Source organism: Somniosus microcephalus, chromosome 17, assembly GCF_052327205.1.
Source record: "Somniosus microcephalus isolate GS21.2 chromosome 17, FLI_Smic_1.0, whole genome shotgun sequence".
In the NCBI taxonomy this organism is placed as follows: Eukaryota; Metazoa; Chordata; class Chondrichthyes; order Squaliformes; family Somniosidae; genus Somniosus; species Somniosus microcephalus.
In genome coordinates this window covers 10,035,224-10,049,193 of record NC_141003.1, presented here as the reverse complement: position 1 = coordinate 10,049,193, position 13,970 = coordinate 10,035,224, and the positions used below count along the sequence as shown (strand labels likewise).

The 13,970-nt window shown below is 55.8% G+C and overlaps 1 long non-coding RNA gene across 1 annotated transcript; it reads right to left on the bottom strand.

Annotated features, from left to right (window-relative positions):
* Positions 1–5,582: 5,582 nt before the first annotated feature.
* LOC147105492 (uncharacterized) lies at positions 5,583–9,907 on the bottom strand. The gene is made up of 3 exons (XR_015081501.1): positions 9,716–9,907; positions 8,946–9,030; positions 5,583–5,795 (listed from the first exon to the last, which is right to left on the bottom strand). It is a non-coding gene; the product is annotated as an uncharacterized LOC147105492 (long non-coding RNA).
* Positions 9,908–13,970: the final 4,063 nt, after the last annotated feature.

The following is a 13,970-nucleotide window of genomic DNA, read 5'->3' as shown; positions in this document are numbered from 1 at the left end:
TTAGGAACATCTGTTTGACAACACGGTGATTACAAACCCCTCAATCACACTGACACTGACACAGACACTGTCACGGTGCGGACTGCATCACAATAAAGTTCTCCAATAACATACTTTCCCCAAAAGTGGCGTGGGACAGAGTATCATTGAGCCGACAATGCCTGGGGTGGAGCGGACTGAACACCAGGAACAGAATCTTCACGGGGCAAAAGATAAGAGGGTTCAGAAACAAACTCAGATTTCACATTAGCTTACACCCAATCTGCGCAAGTTTGGGATGTACTGGGCTGCGACTTCTCGTCCAGTCTGTTATTCCCGGGACTGTCGGGTTGGGATGAAAATCACAACGTGGTAAATTGGGGAATGTTGCCCCAATAGTTTGTATCTGCACCGTGAGATAAAGTCACATCCAGGGAGTCAGGACTTGCACACAGCGGAGTCCAGGGTCTCGCCAGGCTTGGTGTGGACCAGCCCAGGAACCCCGAGATCGCTGGGCTTTAAACCCCAGCTCTGCACCCTCACCCTGGGCTCGGTCCCTCCCACACCCTGCAATCTCCCTGCTCCTACCTGCTCAGGTGGTCCTTCCATTGGCCTCGAATCTCCGCCCGGAGTCTCGGCTCTTCTCCTGCAGACCAAATAAACCAGCCCGAGGGGCCAAGAAATGATCCGCCCGGAGACCAGGAGACAACAGAGGGAGGGGCGAGAGAGCTCCACCCCCGGCCAGGGACACCCTCCCCCGGCCAGTGACCTCCACCCCCGGCCAGGGACACCCTCCCCCGGCCAGTGACCTCCACCCCCGGCCAGGGACACCCTCCCCCGGCCAGTGACACCCACCCCCGGCCAGGGACACCCTCTCCCGGCCAGTGACACCCTCCCCCGGCCAGTGACACCCTCTCCCGGCCAGTGACACCCTCCCCCGGCCAGGGACACCCTCTCCCGGCCAGTGACACCCTCCCCCGGCCAGGGACACCCTCCCCCGGCCAGGGACACCCTCCCCCGGCCAGTGACCCCCACCCCCGGCCAGTGACCCCCACCCCCGGCCAGTGACCTCCACCCCCGGCCAGGGACCCCCACCCCCGGCCAGTGACACCCTCCCCCGGCCAGTGACCCCCACCCCCGGCCAGTGACCTCCACCCCCGGCCAGGGACCCCCACCCCCGGCCAGTGACACCCTCCCCCGGCCAGTGACCTCCACCCCCGGCCAGTGACACCCTCCCCCGGCCAGTGACCTCCACCCCCGGCCAGGGACACCCTCTCCCGGCCAGGGACCCCCACCCCCGGCCAGTGACACCCTCCCCCGGCCAGTGACCCCCACCCCCGGCCAGGGACACCCTCCCCCGGCCAGTGACCTCCACCCCCGGCCAGTGACACCCTCTCCCGGCCAGTGACCCCCACCCCCGGCCAGTGACCTCCACCCCCGGCCAGTGACACCCTCTCCCGGCCAGTGACCCCCACCCCCGGCCAGTGACACCCTCTCCCGGCCAGTGACCCCCACCCCCGGCCAGTGACACCCTCCCCCGGCCAGTGACCTCCACCCCCGGCCAGGGACACCCTCCCCCGGCCAGTGACCTCCACCCCCGGCCAGGGACACCCTCCCCCGGCCAGTGACCCCCACCCCCGGCCAGTGACACCCTCCCCCGGCCAGTGACCCCCACCCCCGGCCAGGGACACCCTCTCCCGGCCAGGGACACCCTCCCCCGGCCAGTGACCTCCACCCCCGGCCAGGGACACCCTCTCCCGGCCAGTGACACCCTCTCCCGGCCAGTGACCTCCACCCCCGGCCAGTGACACCCTCCCCCGGCCAGTGACCTCCACCCCCGGCCAGTGACACCCTCCCCCGGCCAGTGACCTCCACCCCCGGCCAGTGACACCCTCTCCCGGCCAGTGACCCCCACCCCCGGCCAGTGACACCCTCCCCCGGCCAGTGACCCCCACCCCCGGCCAGGGACACCCTCTCCCGGCCAGGGACACCCACCCCCGGCCAGGGAAACCCTCCCCCGGCCAGTGACCCCCACCCCCGGCCAGGGACACCCTCTCCCGGCCAGGGACACCCTCCCCCGGCCAGTGACCCCCACCCCCGGCCAGGGACACCCTCTCCCGGCCAGTGACCCCCACCCCCGGCCAGGGACACCCTCTCCCGGCCAGGGACACCCTCCCCCGGCCAGGGACACCCTCCCCCAGCCAGGGACACCCTACCCCGGCCAGTGACCTCCACCCCCGGCCAGGGACACCCTCCCCCGGCCAGTGACCTCCACCCCCGGCCAGGGACACCCTCTCCCGGCCAGGGACACCCACCCCCGGCCAGGGACACCCTCCCCCGGCCAGTGACCTCCACCCCCGGCCAGTGACACCCTCCCCCGGCCAGGGACACCCTCCCCCGGCCAGGGACACCCTCCCCCGGCCAGTGACCTCCACCCCCGGCCAGTGACACCCTCCCCCGGCCAGGGACACCCTCCCCCGGCCAGGGACACCCTCCCCCGGCCAGTGACACCCTCCCCCGGCCAGTGACCCCTACCCCCGGCCAGTGACCCCCTCCCCCGGCCAGTGACCCCCACCCCCGGCCAGTGACCCCCTCCCCCGGCCAGTGACCCCCTCCCCCGGACCAGTGACCCCCTCCCCTGGCCAGTGACCTCCACCCCCGGCCAGGGACACCCTCCCCCGGCCAGTGACCTCCACCCCCGGCCAGGGACACCCTCCCCCGGCCAGGGACACCCTCTCCCGGCCAGTGACCTCCTCCCCCTGACCAGTGACCCCCTCCCCTGGCCAGTGACCTCCACCCCCGGCCAGTGACCCCCTCCCCCGGCCAGTGACACCCTCTCCCGGCCAGTGACACCCTCCCCCGGCCAGGGACCCCCTCCCCCGGCCAGTGACCCCCTCCCCCGGCCAGTGACCCCCACCCCCGGCCAGTGACACACTCCCCCGGCCAGTGACACCCTCCCCTGGCCAGTGACACCCTCCCCCGGCCAGTGACGCCCTCCCCCGGCCAGGGACACCCTCCCCCGGCCAGTGACACCCTCCTCCGGCCAGGGACACCCTCCCCCGGCCAGGGACCCCCACCCCCGGCCAGGGACACCCTCCCCCGGCCAGGGACCGCCCCCCCAGCCAGGGACGCCCCCCCCTCCCCGGCCGGGGACACCTCCCCCGACCAGGGACCCCCACCCCGGCCAGGGACACCCTCCCCCGGCCAGGGACGCCTCCCCCGGCCAGGGACACCCTCCCCCGGCCAGGGACACCCTCCCCCGGCCAGGGACACCCTCCCCCGGCCAGTGACCCCTCCCCCTGACCAGTGACCCCCTCCCCCTGCCAGTGACCCCCTCCCCAACCAGTGACCCCCTCCCCCTGCCAGTGACCCCCTCCCCAGCCAGTGACCTCCTCCCTGACCAGTGACCTCCTCCCTGACCAGTGACACCCTCCCCTGGCCAGTGACCTCCACCCCTGGCCAGGGACACCCTCCCCCGGCCAGGGACACCCTCCCCCAGCCAGTGACACACTCACCCCGGCCAGTGACCCCTCCCCCTGACCAGTGACCCCCTCCCCCTGCCAGCGACCTCCTCCCCAACCAGTGACCCCCTCCCCCTGCCAGTGACACCCTCCCCTGGCCAGTGACCTCCACCCCCGGCCAGGGACACCCTCCCCCGGACAGTGACACCCTCCCCCGGCCAGGGACACCCTCACCCCGTCCAGTGACCCCCTCCCCTGCCAGTGACCCCCTCCCCGGCCAGTGACCTCCTCCCTGACCAGTGACACCCTCCCCTGGCCAGTGACCTCCACCCCCGGCCAGGGACACCCTCCCCCGGCCAGGGACACCCTCCCCCGGCCAGAAACACCCTCCCCCAGCCAGTGACACCCTCACCCTGACCAGTGACCTCCACCCCTGGCCAGGGACACCCTCCCCTGGCCAGGGACACCCTCCCCTGGCCAGTGACCTCCACCCCCGGCCAGGGACACCCTCCCCCGGACAGTGACACCCTCCCCCGGCCAGGGACACCCTCCCCCGGCCAGTGACCCCCTCCCCCTGACCAGTGACCCCCTCCCCTGGCCAGTGACCTCCACCCCCGGCCAGGGACACACTCCCCTGACAAGTGACCCCCTCCCCCGGCCAGTGACCCCCTCTCCGGCCAGTGACCCCATCCCCCTGACCAGTGACCCCCTCTCCAGCCAGTGACCCCCTCCCCCGGCCAGTGGCCCCCTCCCCCTGACCAGTGACCCCCTCCCCCTGCCAGTGACCCCTCCCCCGGCCAGTCACCTCCTCCACCTGCCAGTGACCCCCTCCCCCGGCCAGTGACCCCCTCGCCAGCCAGTGACCCCCTCCCCCTGACCAGTGACCCCCTCTCCAGCCAGTGACCTCCTCCCCTGGCCAGTGACCCCCTCCCCCTGACCAGTGACCCCCTCCCCCTGACCAGTGACCCCCTCACCCCGTCCAGTGACCCCCTCCCCCTGCCAGTGACCCCCTCCCCCGGCCAGTCACCCCCTCCACCGGCCAGTGACTCCCTCCCCTGGCCAGTGACCCCCCTCTCCGGCCAGTGACCCCCTCCCCCAGCCAGTGACCCCCTCCCCCAGCTAGTGATCCCCTCCCCTGACCAGTGGCTACCTCCCCCGGCCAGTGACCCCTCCCCTGACCAGTGACCTCCTCCCCTGACCAGTGACCTCCTCCCCCGGCCAGTGACCCCCTGCCCCTGACCAGTGACCTCCAACCCCGGCCAGTGACCCCCTCCCCCGGCCAGTGACCCCCTCCCCCGGCCAGTGACCCCCTCCCCCAGCCAGTGACCTCCTCCCCCGGCCAGTGACCCCCCTGCCCCTGACCAGTGACCCCCTCTCCCGGCCAGTGACCACCTCCCCCAGCCGGTGACCCCCTCCCCCTGACCAGTGACCTCCTCCCCCGGCCAGTGACCTCCTCCCCCGGCCAGTGACCCCCTCCCCCTGACCAGTGACCTCCTCCCCCGGCCAGTGACCTCCTCCCCCGGCCAGCGACCCCCTCCCCCTGACCAGTGACTACCTCCCCCGGCCAGTGACCCCCTCCCCCAGCCAGTGACCCCCGCCCCCTGACCAGTGACCCCTCCCCCGGCCAGTGACCCCCCTCCCCCAGGCCAGTGACCCCTCCCCCGGCCAGTGACCCCCTCCCCCAGGCCAGTGACCCCCTCCCCCGGCCAGTGATGGAGTGTTTGATGGGAGGGGCTGTGTGCATGTTGGTTGTGGGGGGTGAAGGGTGCCCACATTGGGAGGGACTGAGAAACAGTGTCACAAACATCTAAAGATGAGCTTGGAGATGACCATCTCCCCGGTTACCGCCTACCCCGGTTATCGGGTAAGAATTCAGTGCCCTCAATCCAGCTGATGTTTGTGGGGAGGGCCGCTCCGTGATGAGTGTTTGTGAAGCTGGTGCCTGGTCGGTAAACGGCACCGCCCGGGTCTCTGAGAAATGGACAGTGAAACCCACCAGCTCCGTCCCTGCGGGATCTGAGTCAATATCCCCGGCTCTCCTCCAGCTCCCTGCCCCAGGCACACTTCCATATTCCGAAATATGATGGAAATCGACCTTAAATGGATAAATATTACAAAAAAAGTAATTGAAATAGGTTTGATTTGAATAAACATTTATTTTCGTTTTTACGAGTCCGTTCTTTTTTGCCTTTTCTTTTATCGGACTAAATGGCCCAGAACAGGTCACTTCTTCCAACATCAAAACGGAGAATAAACAAAATGCGGTCCCCCTGGTGTTATCAGTCAACAGACGCCAGCCAGCCTTCACTTTAATTCGGCTTTCACGGTCCGATGTAGGAAGACACAAGCGGTGGTCTAAAGGTGAATTTACTCAAATTAACAAGTGTAGAAAATCACAGCCACCCCCTCTGAAATAATCAACATAGGAGGACAGAACCGTCATAAAGATCAAAGACAGCCAAGTACCGGTCTCCATACTGACTCCATCCCTCTCCCTAACATCTGTCTGAGGCTGAACCACACTGTTCGCAACCTGGTATCATATTTGACCCTGAAATGAGCTTCTGACCACATATCTGCAGCATAACTAAGACTACCTATTTGCACCTCCGTAACATCGCCCGTCTCCGCCCTTGCCTCAGCACATCCGCTGCTGAAACCCTCATCCATGCGTTTGTTACCTCCAGACTTGACTATTCCAACGCACTCCTGGCTGGCCTCCCACATTCCACCCTACGTAAACTTGAGGTCATCCAAAACTCAGCTGCCCGTGTCCTAACTCACAGCAAGTCCCGTTCGCCCATCACCCCTGCGCTCGCTGACCTACACTGGCTCCCGGTTAAGCAATGCCTCGATTTCAAAATTCTCATCCTTGTTTTCAAATCCCTCCATGGCCTCGCCCCTCCCTATCTCTGTAATCTCCTTCAGCCCCACAACCACCCCCCCCCCCCCGAGATATCTGCGCTCCTCTAATTCTGCCCTTGACCATCCCTGATTATAATCGCCCAACCATTGGTGGCCGTGCCTTCTGTTGCCCAGGCCCTAGGCGCTGGAATTCCCTGCCTAAACCTCTCTGCCTCTCTTTCCTCCTTTAAGACGCTCCTTAAAACCTACCTCTTTGACCAAGCTTTTGGTCACCTGCCCTAATTTCTCCATGGGATGTGTTACTATATAAATGTAAGTTGTTGTTGTTGGAATGGGGAGGAAGTTACAGGGAAGCAGAGGAGGATTCAGGCTGGGGGAAAGGAGGCCAACAAAAAGGGCAGAATGGGAGGGGAGAGCAGTGGGATGGGGAAGAGGAAGGGGAATGGGTGTAAAGGCTGAGAGACCAACTCATAGAATCATTACAGCACAGGAGGAGGCCATTCGGCCCATCGAGCCCGTGCCGGCTCTCTACAAGAGCACTTCAGCCAGTCCCACTCCCCTGCCCTTTCCCCGTAGCCCTGCAAATTTTTTCCTTCAGATACTTCTCCAATTCCCTTTTGAAAGCCACGATTGAGTCTGCTGCCATCACCCTGTCAGGCAGTGCATTCCAGATCCTAACCACTCGCTGCGTAAAGAAGTTTTTCCTCATGTTGCCTTTGGTTTTTTTGCCACTCACCTTAAATCTGTGTCCTCTGGTTCTTGACCCTTCTGCCAATGGGAATAGTTTCTCTCTATCTACTATCTAGACCCATCCTGATTTTGAACACCTTTATCAAATCTCCTCTCCACCTTCTCTGCTCCAAGGAGAACAACCCCAGCTTCTCTAGTATGATTTTTTAACCACTTTCTCAACCTGCCCTGCCACCTTCATCGATTTGTGCACATATACCCCAGGTCTCTCTGTTCATGCACCCCCTTTAGAATTGAACCCTTTAGTTTATATTGCCTCTAAGAACATATGTTCTCATTCTTCCTACCAAACTCACAGGGGGAAGGGCGTAGATGACCAGGAAACCAATTTGGTAGTGGGGCTGGGAGTTGGGAAACTCATCCAGGGGGAAGGGATGATGAGAGGAGTAGGAGGGGGATGGGGGAGATTTCAGCAGTGAGGGTGTTGGGAAGATGAGCAGCAAAGGCACCTCACAGCAGGACATAGCAATTTATGACTTAGCCAGGGATGGGACTGGTACCAGAAGCCCGAGTCCAAGTTAGGCAAGAAGTTGAGAGGGGAATCTTTGAGCTAGTCATAAACTGCAGAGGTCAATAGCAGAGCCTAGAAACAAGATGTACATCAGCAGGATGTGCTCCAAGCCAGGTGTGGGGAAAAATTGGGAAGAGAACCAGGAGGTCAGGGATCATCTGTTTGGGATGGGGGAACAAAATTAAAAATAATTAATTGACTGTAACTACTTAAAATTTTAAAAGCCTTACTCACTTATTACTCAACTTTATCAAGATGGCTGACAGCAGGGAAGTTTGAGACAACAGGTTGCCCAGAACCACCTAGTGGCCAGAACATGGCGAGGAGGCAAACCAAACCAAACCTTTAGAGTAGGGAATTCCCCAGCATCACATGCCTTTGAGAGTGAAAAACTTTAAAGGGTTGAGTGGGAAATCCTGTGGACACAACTAACATTGAAAACCCCATAGGGAATGTTGACAGGACAAGTCATGATGAATATCCCGTGCCATTGCAAGACCAAGGGTGCTTTCAGATCAAGCAGAGTTAGAGGGTGGAGAGATAATTACATTGAGACAGGAGAGGGTGAGGGAGGATGGGGAGAGGAGGAGGAGGGCAGGCAGGAGGAGGAGAGGTTTGTAAGAGGGAGGAGAGTAAGAGGGACGGGAGTTAGGCAAGAAAGGGATTAAGGCACGGAAGGAAGGGTAGGGGAGAAGATGAGGAGGTATGGGGAAAGGGTAGGGATGAGGGGGAGAGTAGGGAACAGGAGAGAGGAGGGATAGAGAATAGGGGGATGGGAATGGAGTGTAGGGAGGTGAAGGGGGAATACAGTAGAAGGGTAGGGATGAGGGGGAGAGTAGGGGACAGGAGAGAGGAAAGATAGAGAATAGAGGGATGGGAATGGAGTGGAAGGAGGTGAAGGGGGAATACAGTAGAAGGGTAGGGATGAGGGGGAGAATGGGGCAGGAGAGAGGAGGGATAGAGAATAGGGGGATGGGAATGGAGTGGAGGGAGGTGAAGGGGGAGTACAGTAGAAGGGGAGGAGCGGGAGAATGGGGCAGGAGAGGGGTAGGGAGAGGGATCGGTTACCTTTGTTCCTCACCTTCTTTGGGTCTTTTGGAAGGCCTCTCAGCAGACACGAGATCCCCTGGGTTGAAGAGCGATGAGTTGGGCAGAATTCCCAGGGGAGCCTGGGAATGCTGCCAAGTATACCCTCAAATTGCTGCCAGGATGTAGGTGCTGCCCTCCTCAGATTTGGATTTGTTATCCAGGGAAAATGGGGCGGAAACCCAGTCTACCACCCCAAATGTAGCACTCCGCACCCCCACCCACTGACATTGTACTGTTCTATTACCTTCCCCAGTCCTTGGAATTTCAGAACCCCCCATATCTAGGTTCACCTGAAGAATGACCACAGACGCTTGGGTGAGGAACGGAGTGCGGCCTGGTATCTGTGCAGCTGCGTGCAAACAAATTGAAACTCGGCTAGTGGAGAGGAAGGGAGAAAAATGGAGGGTAAAATGCAAGTTAACTTGACACCTCTGCACTAATTATTTCAATCATTGCCTTATTAAAAACAGGGACTGCGTGGTTTATTGCAACTCTGACATTGTACTAGAATAATATAAAAACTGCAATGCATGGCATACAGTTTTCAGTTGACTCTCGACTGGGATACATCAATTGAAAAGCTGAGTGCATTTCTAATTTAGGTGGCTCATTGGTAGCACTGTCACCTCTGAGTTAGAAGGTTGTGGATTCAAGTCCCACTTCAGAGATTGAAGCACACTTCAGAGCAGGACTGAGGGAGTACCGCACCGTCGGAGGTGCCGTCTTTCAGATGAGGCAAGGCTCCGTCTGCCCTCCACGGTAGATGTAAAAGATCCCATGGCACTATTTGAAGAGGAGCAGGGGAGTTTTCAATACTGGAATACTTTGGTTCCTTGTGTATGTTTTATTAGACACAAAAAATCTATTAAAAACATAATCAAAATGCAAGCGCTTAAGGGCAAAATTCATTCAGTAGAGAGGATGGTCAACTGGTTTCCAAAGAAATAAACCTGTTGGTGTTTCAACAACTGTATGCAAAGCATGAATGCAGAATATAAAGATTTAAAAGAAAGATGGACACAATATATTTCTCGTGATATACAAAATCACTCCAACTTACTGCAGAAACTGTACAGGTCTCGCCAGAACGTTACAATAGCACCCTCTGTTGACTAACTTGTGAAAAAGCATCAACTCACGCACAGCACGAAGAATTCTTCACCTATCCTCTGCGATTATGATTTTCTGCAATTTGGTATTCACTTAAATGAGAAGTTCAGGGTGAAGTCTTTTCAATGAGTACAGATTAACCCCCCCCCCCCCCCCCCCACACACACACACACACACACCCAATTATATAAAACAAGAAACTTAATTCCTGCCTGTCAGGAGACATCTGTGACTTAGTGAATCATTTCTTCTCAGAGGCTTGCTATTATAAGCTGCTCAGACAACATGGGTCAGGGAACCAGTCCGAGTGCGTCACGGAGCAGCTCCGTTTCATGGACCTTCCTCCACTCTGTTGTGTTAAGGCTTCAATCTAAATCACCACCTTACTTACCGGCTAGAAAGGCAGCCCTTGACTAACAAACACGTACATGTATAAAACTGAAGATTAAGCAGCTCCAAGTAATACTAAGTCAGAAAAGGCACCAAGGTGTAGGCTGCAGTGAATCTTTGTACATGGAGGTTGAATTTCTTTTGAAGAGTATATGTAAGTAAGACTATAACTAATGGTAGGCGAGCTTGCATTCTTCCTTGTTCATTGAATCTCAACATTCAGCTTCCTTAGAGCTTTGCCGCAGCGAAACATTTGTTGTCATATGATACTTTGCGAAAGCATGCAAGTTGCTCCAGGTTGCTGCTTTATGGAGAGCTGGCTGCATCGTAACCTATAAAGTAATCGAAGAATATGTAGAATAAGCTCGAACTCTAACTGTTGTTAGTATGCATGGGAATGATGCAAGGAGGTATCCACTATCCAATTCAATAGGCTGTGTGTAGTCTTGAATTTCTCTCCTTCCAACAGGAAACAGTATCTTGTAAATAAATGTACTTATCTCTACCTAGAAATTTGAAGTTCGCTACACACCAAAATGCCAATCCCTTTTACTGAAAGAAATAAAAGTTGGCAGTGAAAACATTAGCTCCATAATTTCCCGAGATCGGCAAATTCAGGCACAATTCGTGGCAAAAATGGATAGTTGCCCTGGCCACCCAAACAAGATGACTACCCCAAAGTATGCAGCTCACTTCAGCTCCAATTATTTTTGCACCACCAATTGCAGGAAGTGTAAATTGATAACGGCGAGGTCAACAGGGCTTCTGGGACCTTGAGGAACGACCGGACCAAAAGTTTCTATCTCCTTAACCAATGAAACAGAAGAGTGAATGACAAGGAAATAGGGTGTATTAGAGTCAAATTAGATACAGAAACACAGCGAGGGTAAGAGAGATTGAGAAGAGACAGAAAGGAAATGCAAGACATTAAAAAAACATCTAGGAACAATACATTACCTGCAGGAGTGAGACTCCAGTTTCAGTTGTTCCTTTTCTGGGCCTACCAGGTTGAGTGGTATTGCAAGAACATAAATTTAGTCATTAAAAGGGTCCTTGCATCATGAAATACCAGGCCTACCCTGGGATTGTCAAAGGATATGCCAATCACTTGCCCTAGTAGCAGTTCATTGCTTACAAATCTACTTAAATTCTTTCAAGGATTAGACATCGAATAGACATAATGCATTTGAACTTTCAGGAAGGATTTGATAGCTTCTAAAGTTAAGGTTGAAGTACTGGGATAGTTATAGAAAGGAGAATGTGATAATAAATGAAGACAGATCGGTCTTGGGTAGCAAAGAGTAGACTTCCTCACAAACCTCTACACTCACCACCAAGTCTCAACATCTTTGGAGACTAGCTTTGCAGTCCAAGAAAAAAACTAGTTAGAGAAGTGGAAGTTACAGGAAAAACGAGAGATGTTCAACTATCCCATGGGGCATGACATGTCAGCACTGCTGTGGAGGTTGGGATGTAGAGAAGGGACAAAGGTTGTCTAGGACAATTGGCCAGGGTTGAATAGTGAAGATGGCTTGATCAATCAGCTAGATATAGTTCAATAAAAAGGCATGATCAATATCTCACAACTAAAAGGTGCAGATTAGAGTTAGTTTGTTTTAGGTTAAATAGGAGGACCTTGTACTGGTCATGGGTCGCTTCCATCAAGTGTAGTACTTCCTGTGGGACTTTGAAACCCTAAGTTAAAATGGTCCCTGGCATCCATAGCTACCACACATTGCTTCAGTTACCAGCTTCATTTTTTCTTAAGTATAATAGATTAGATCCTCCATTATTTTTGGTACAATGTAGCATAAGGTGTTGTTGTCCAAAATGTACCTTTACAGTGGCCACTAAAAAGTTACTTCTGTATATCATTGACCACAGCTTCACTCTAACCTCTGAATTTGAGGGGGGGGGGGTGCTTGTGAACTGAGAGAACAATCCTACAATTGTAACTTCTCTTTCTCTTACATTTGACAAGGTCTAAAACTGCCAGAGGTAGTCCCTCACTGAAGATTCAATCAGTATTAAGTGAATTAGTGACCCTGAATAATTGCAGAATGGAAGAGGCAGCGCAGGATTTATTTTTCCTACTGTCCAGATGGTCTCTTGTATTTTCCCTGGGTTCAACCCTTTTCTGGCCTGAAAGGAAGACCCTCTCCCTACCAGCAGTAATGTGCATGCTGCAAAGTTTAGCAGTCAGAAATCAGAGATCCTCAATTATACCTTAGGGTCCCATCTGGGTACTATCCTAACCCAGCTGAGAGTTGGGCTGCAGTCATTATTGGGTGAATTCTTGCATAAGAATACCCCAGTCAGCTTGCGAAGGAACCATTTTCACCTCAATTGTTCAAGAATACACCATCCTCCCCAGCTAGCTTTTTCTGTAGACCAACAGGCTCCTTATTCTACACTGGAAAGTTACTTTATTTTTACAATGAACTCTTGTTAAAGCATCTGTTACAGAATGTGTAAATAAGAGAGATGTAGACCTTCAGCCAAAGAAAGAACCTGCATTCATAAAGCACGGATCATATCCTCAGGGCATCCCAAAACCATTCACTGGCACCTGACGAAGGAGCAGCGCTCCGAAAGCTTGTGATTTCAAATAAAGCTGTTGGACTATAACCTGGTGTTGTGTGACTTCTTACATTTGTCCACCCCAGTCCAACTCTGGCATCTCCACACCACGTGAACTTCTGCACACAGCAAGGTTGCACAGACAGCAAATGAGATGACTGACCAGTTAATCTGCTTTTGGTGGTGTTAAAGGATAAAAGTTGTCCAGAGCACCAGAAAAATTTCCTAATCTGTAAAAGCGAACTCTGAATCTCTGCCCACTGACCAGGCCCCAGCTCCTACAACTGTGGCAGGTGCATTTCTGCAAGCACCAGGTGGGTCTTGGCCTCTGTTCAACACAGGCTCTGGATCTCAACCCACACCACGACCCCTGTTCTCACTGACCTCCACTGGCTCATTCTCAAGTTTGTCCATGGCCTGACTCCACCCTACCTCTGCAATTTGCTCATCCTACATGTCAGCACATACCCTTCAATCTCAACTCTGCCCTACTCTGTGTGGTCCCTTGCTCTGTTCCACCATCGGTGTCAGGGTCTTCAGCCATCACTTTCCTGCAGTCAAACTCTCTCCCTATAACTCTGCCAAATCAAAACCTACCTCTTTGACCGCACTTTGTCACCCCTCCGATGATTTATCTCCCACTTCCTGCTTGGTGTCCTCTGGTCTCCAGTAAAGCTCCTTGATGAGTGTCAGCCTTGGCTCGGTGGGTAGCACTCTTGCCTCGAGTCAGAAGGTTGTAGCTTCAAGCCCCATTCCTGAGCCTTGAGCACATAATCTAGGCCGGCACTTCTGTGAGATAGCGTTGCAATGTCGGAGGTGTCGACTTTTGGATGAGACATTAAACCGACGCAAGATTACTTGCACTAATTGAAGAACAGCAGGGGAGTTCTCACGGGGTCCTGGTCAATAGTTCTCCTTCGAGCAACACTTAAAACCTATGATCTGGTCATTTATTGCATTGCTGCTTTTAGGAGGTTGCTGTGTGCATTACAATGTCTAGATCGCTCATTTCCTCCTCTAGTAAATTCCGAGTTACACCCCCACTTCAGCACCACCATTCAAGGGGTGGGATAAACAGAACAGGCTAGCTGAAGGAAACGGTCGGTGAGGATTTTTCCATGACACAGCAGTCTGGGTGCCACATCAAGTTTTCTTTCCTAAACACTTTGGAGAAGGTGAAGCAGCAGAAATAGCATCGTTTACTGGAGTAAAATGCATAAATATTTTTAAAGCTC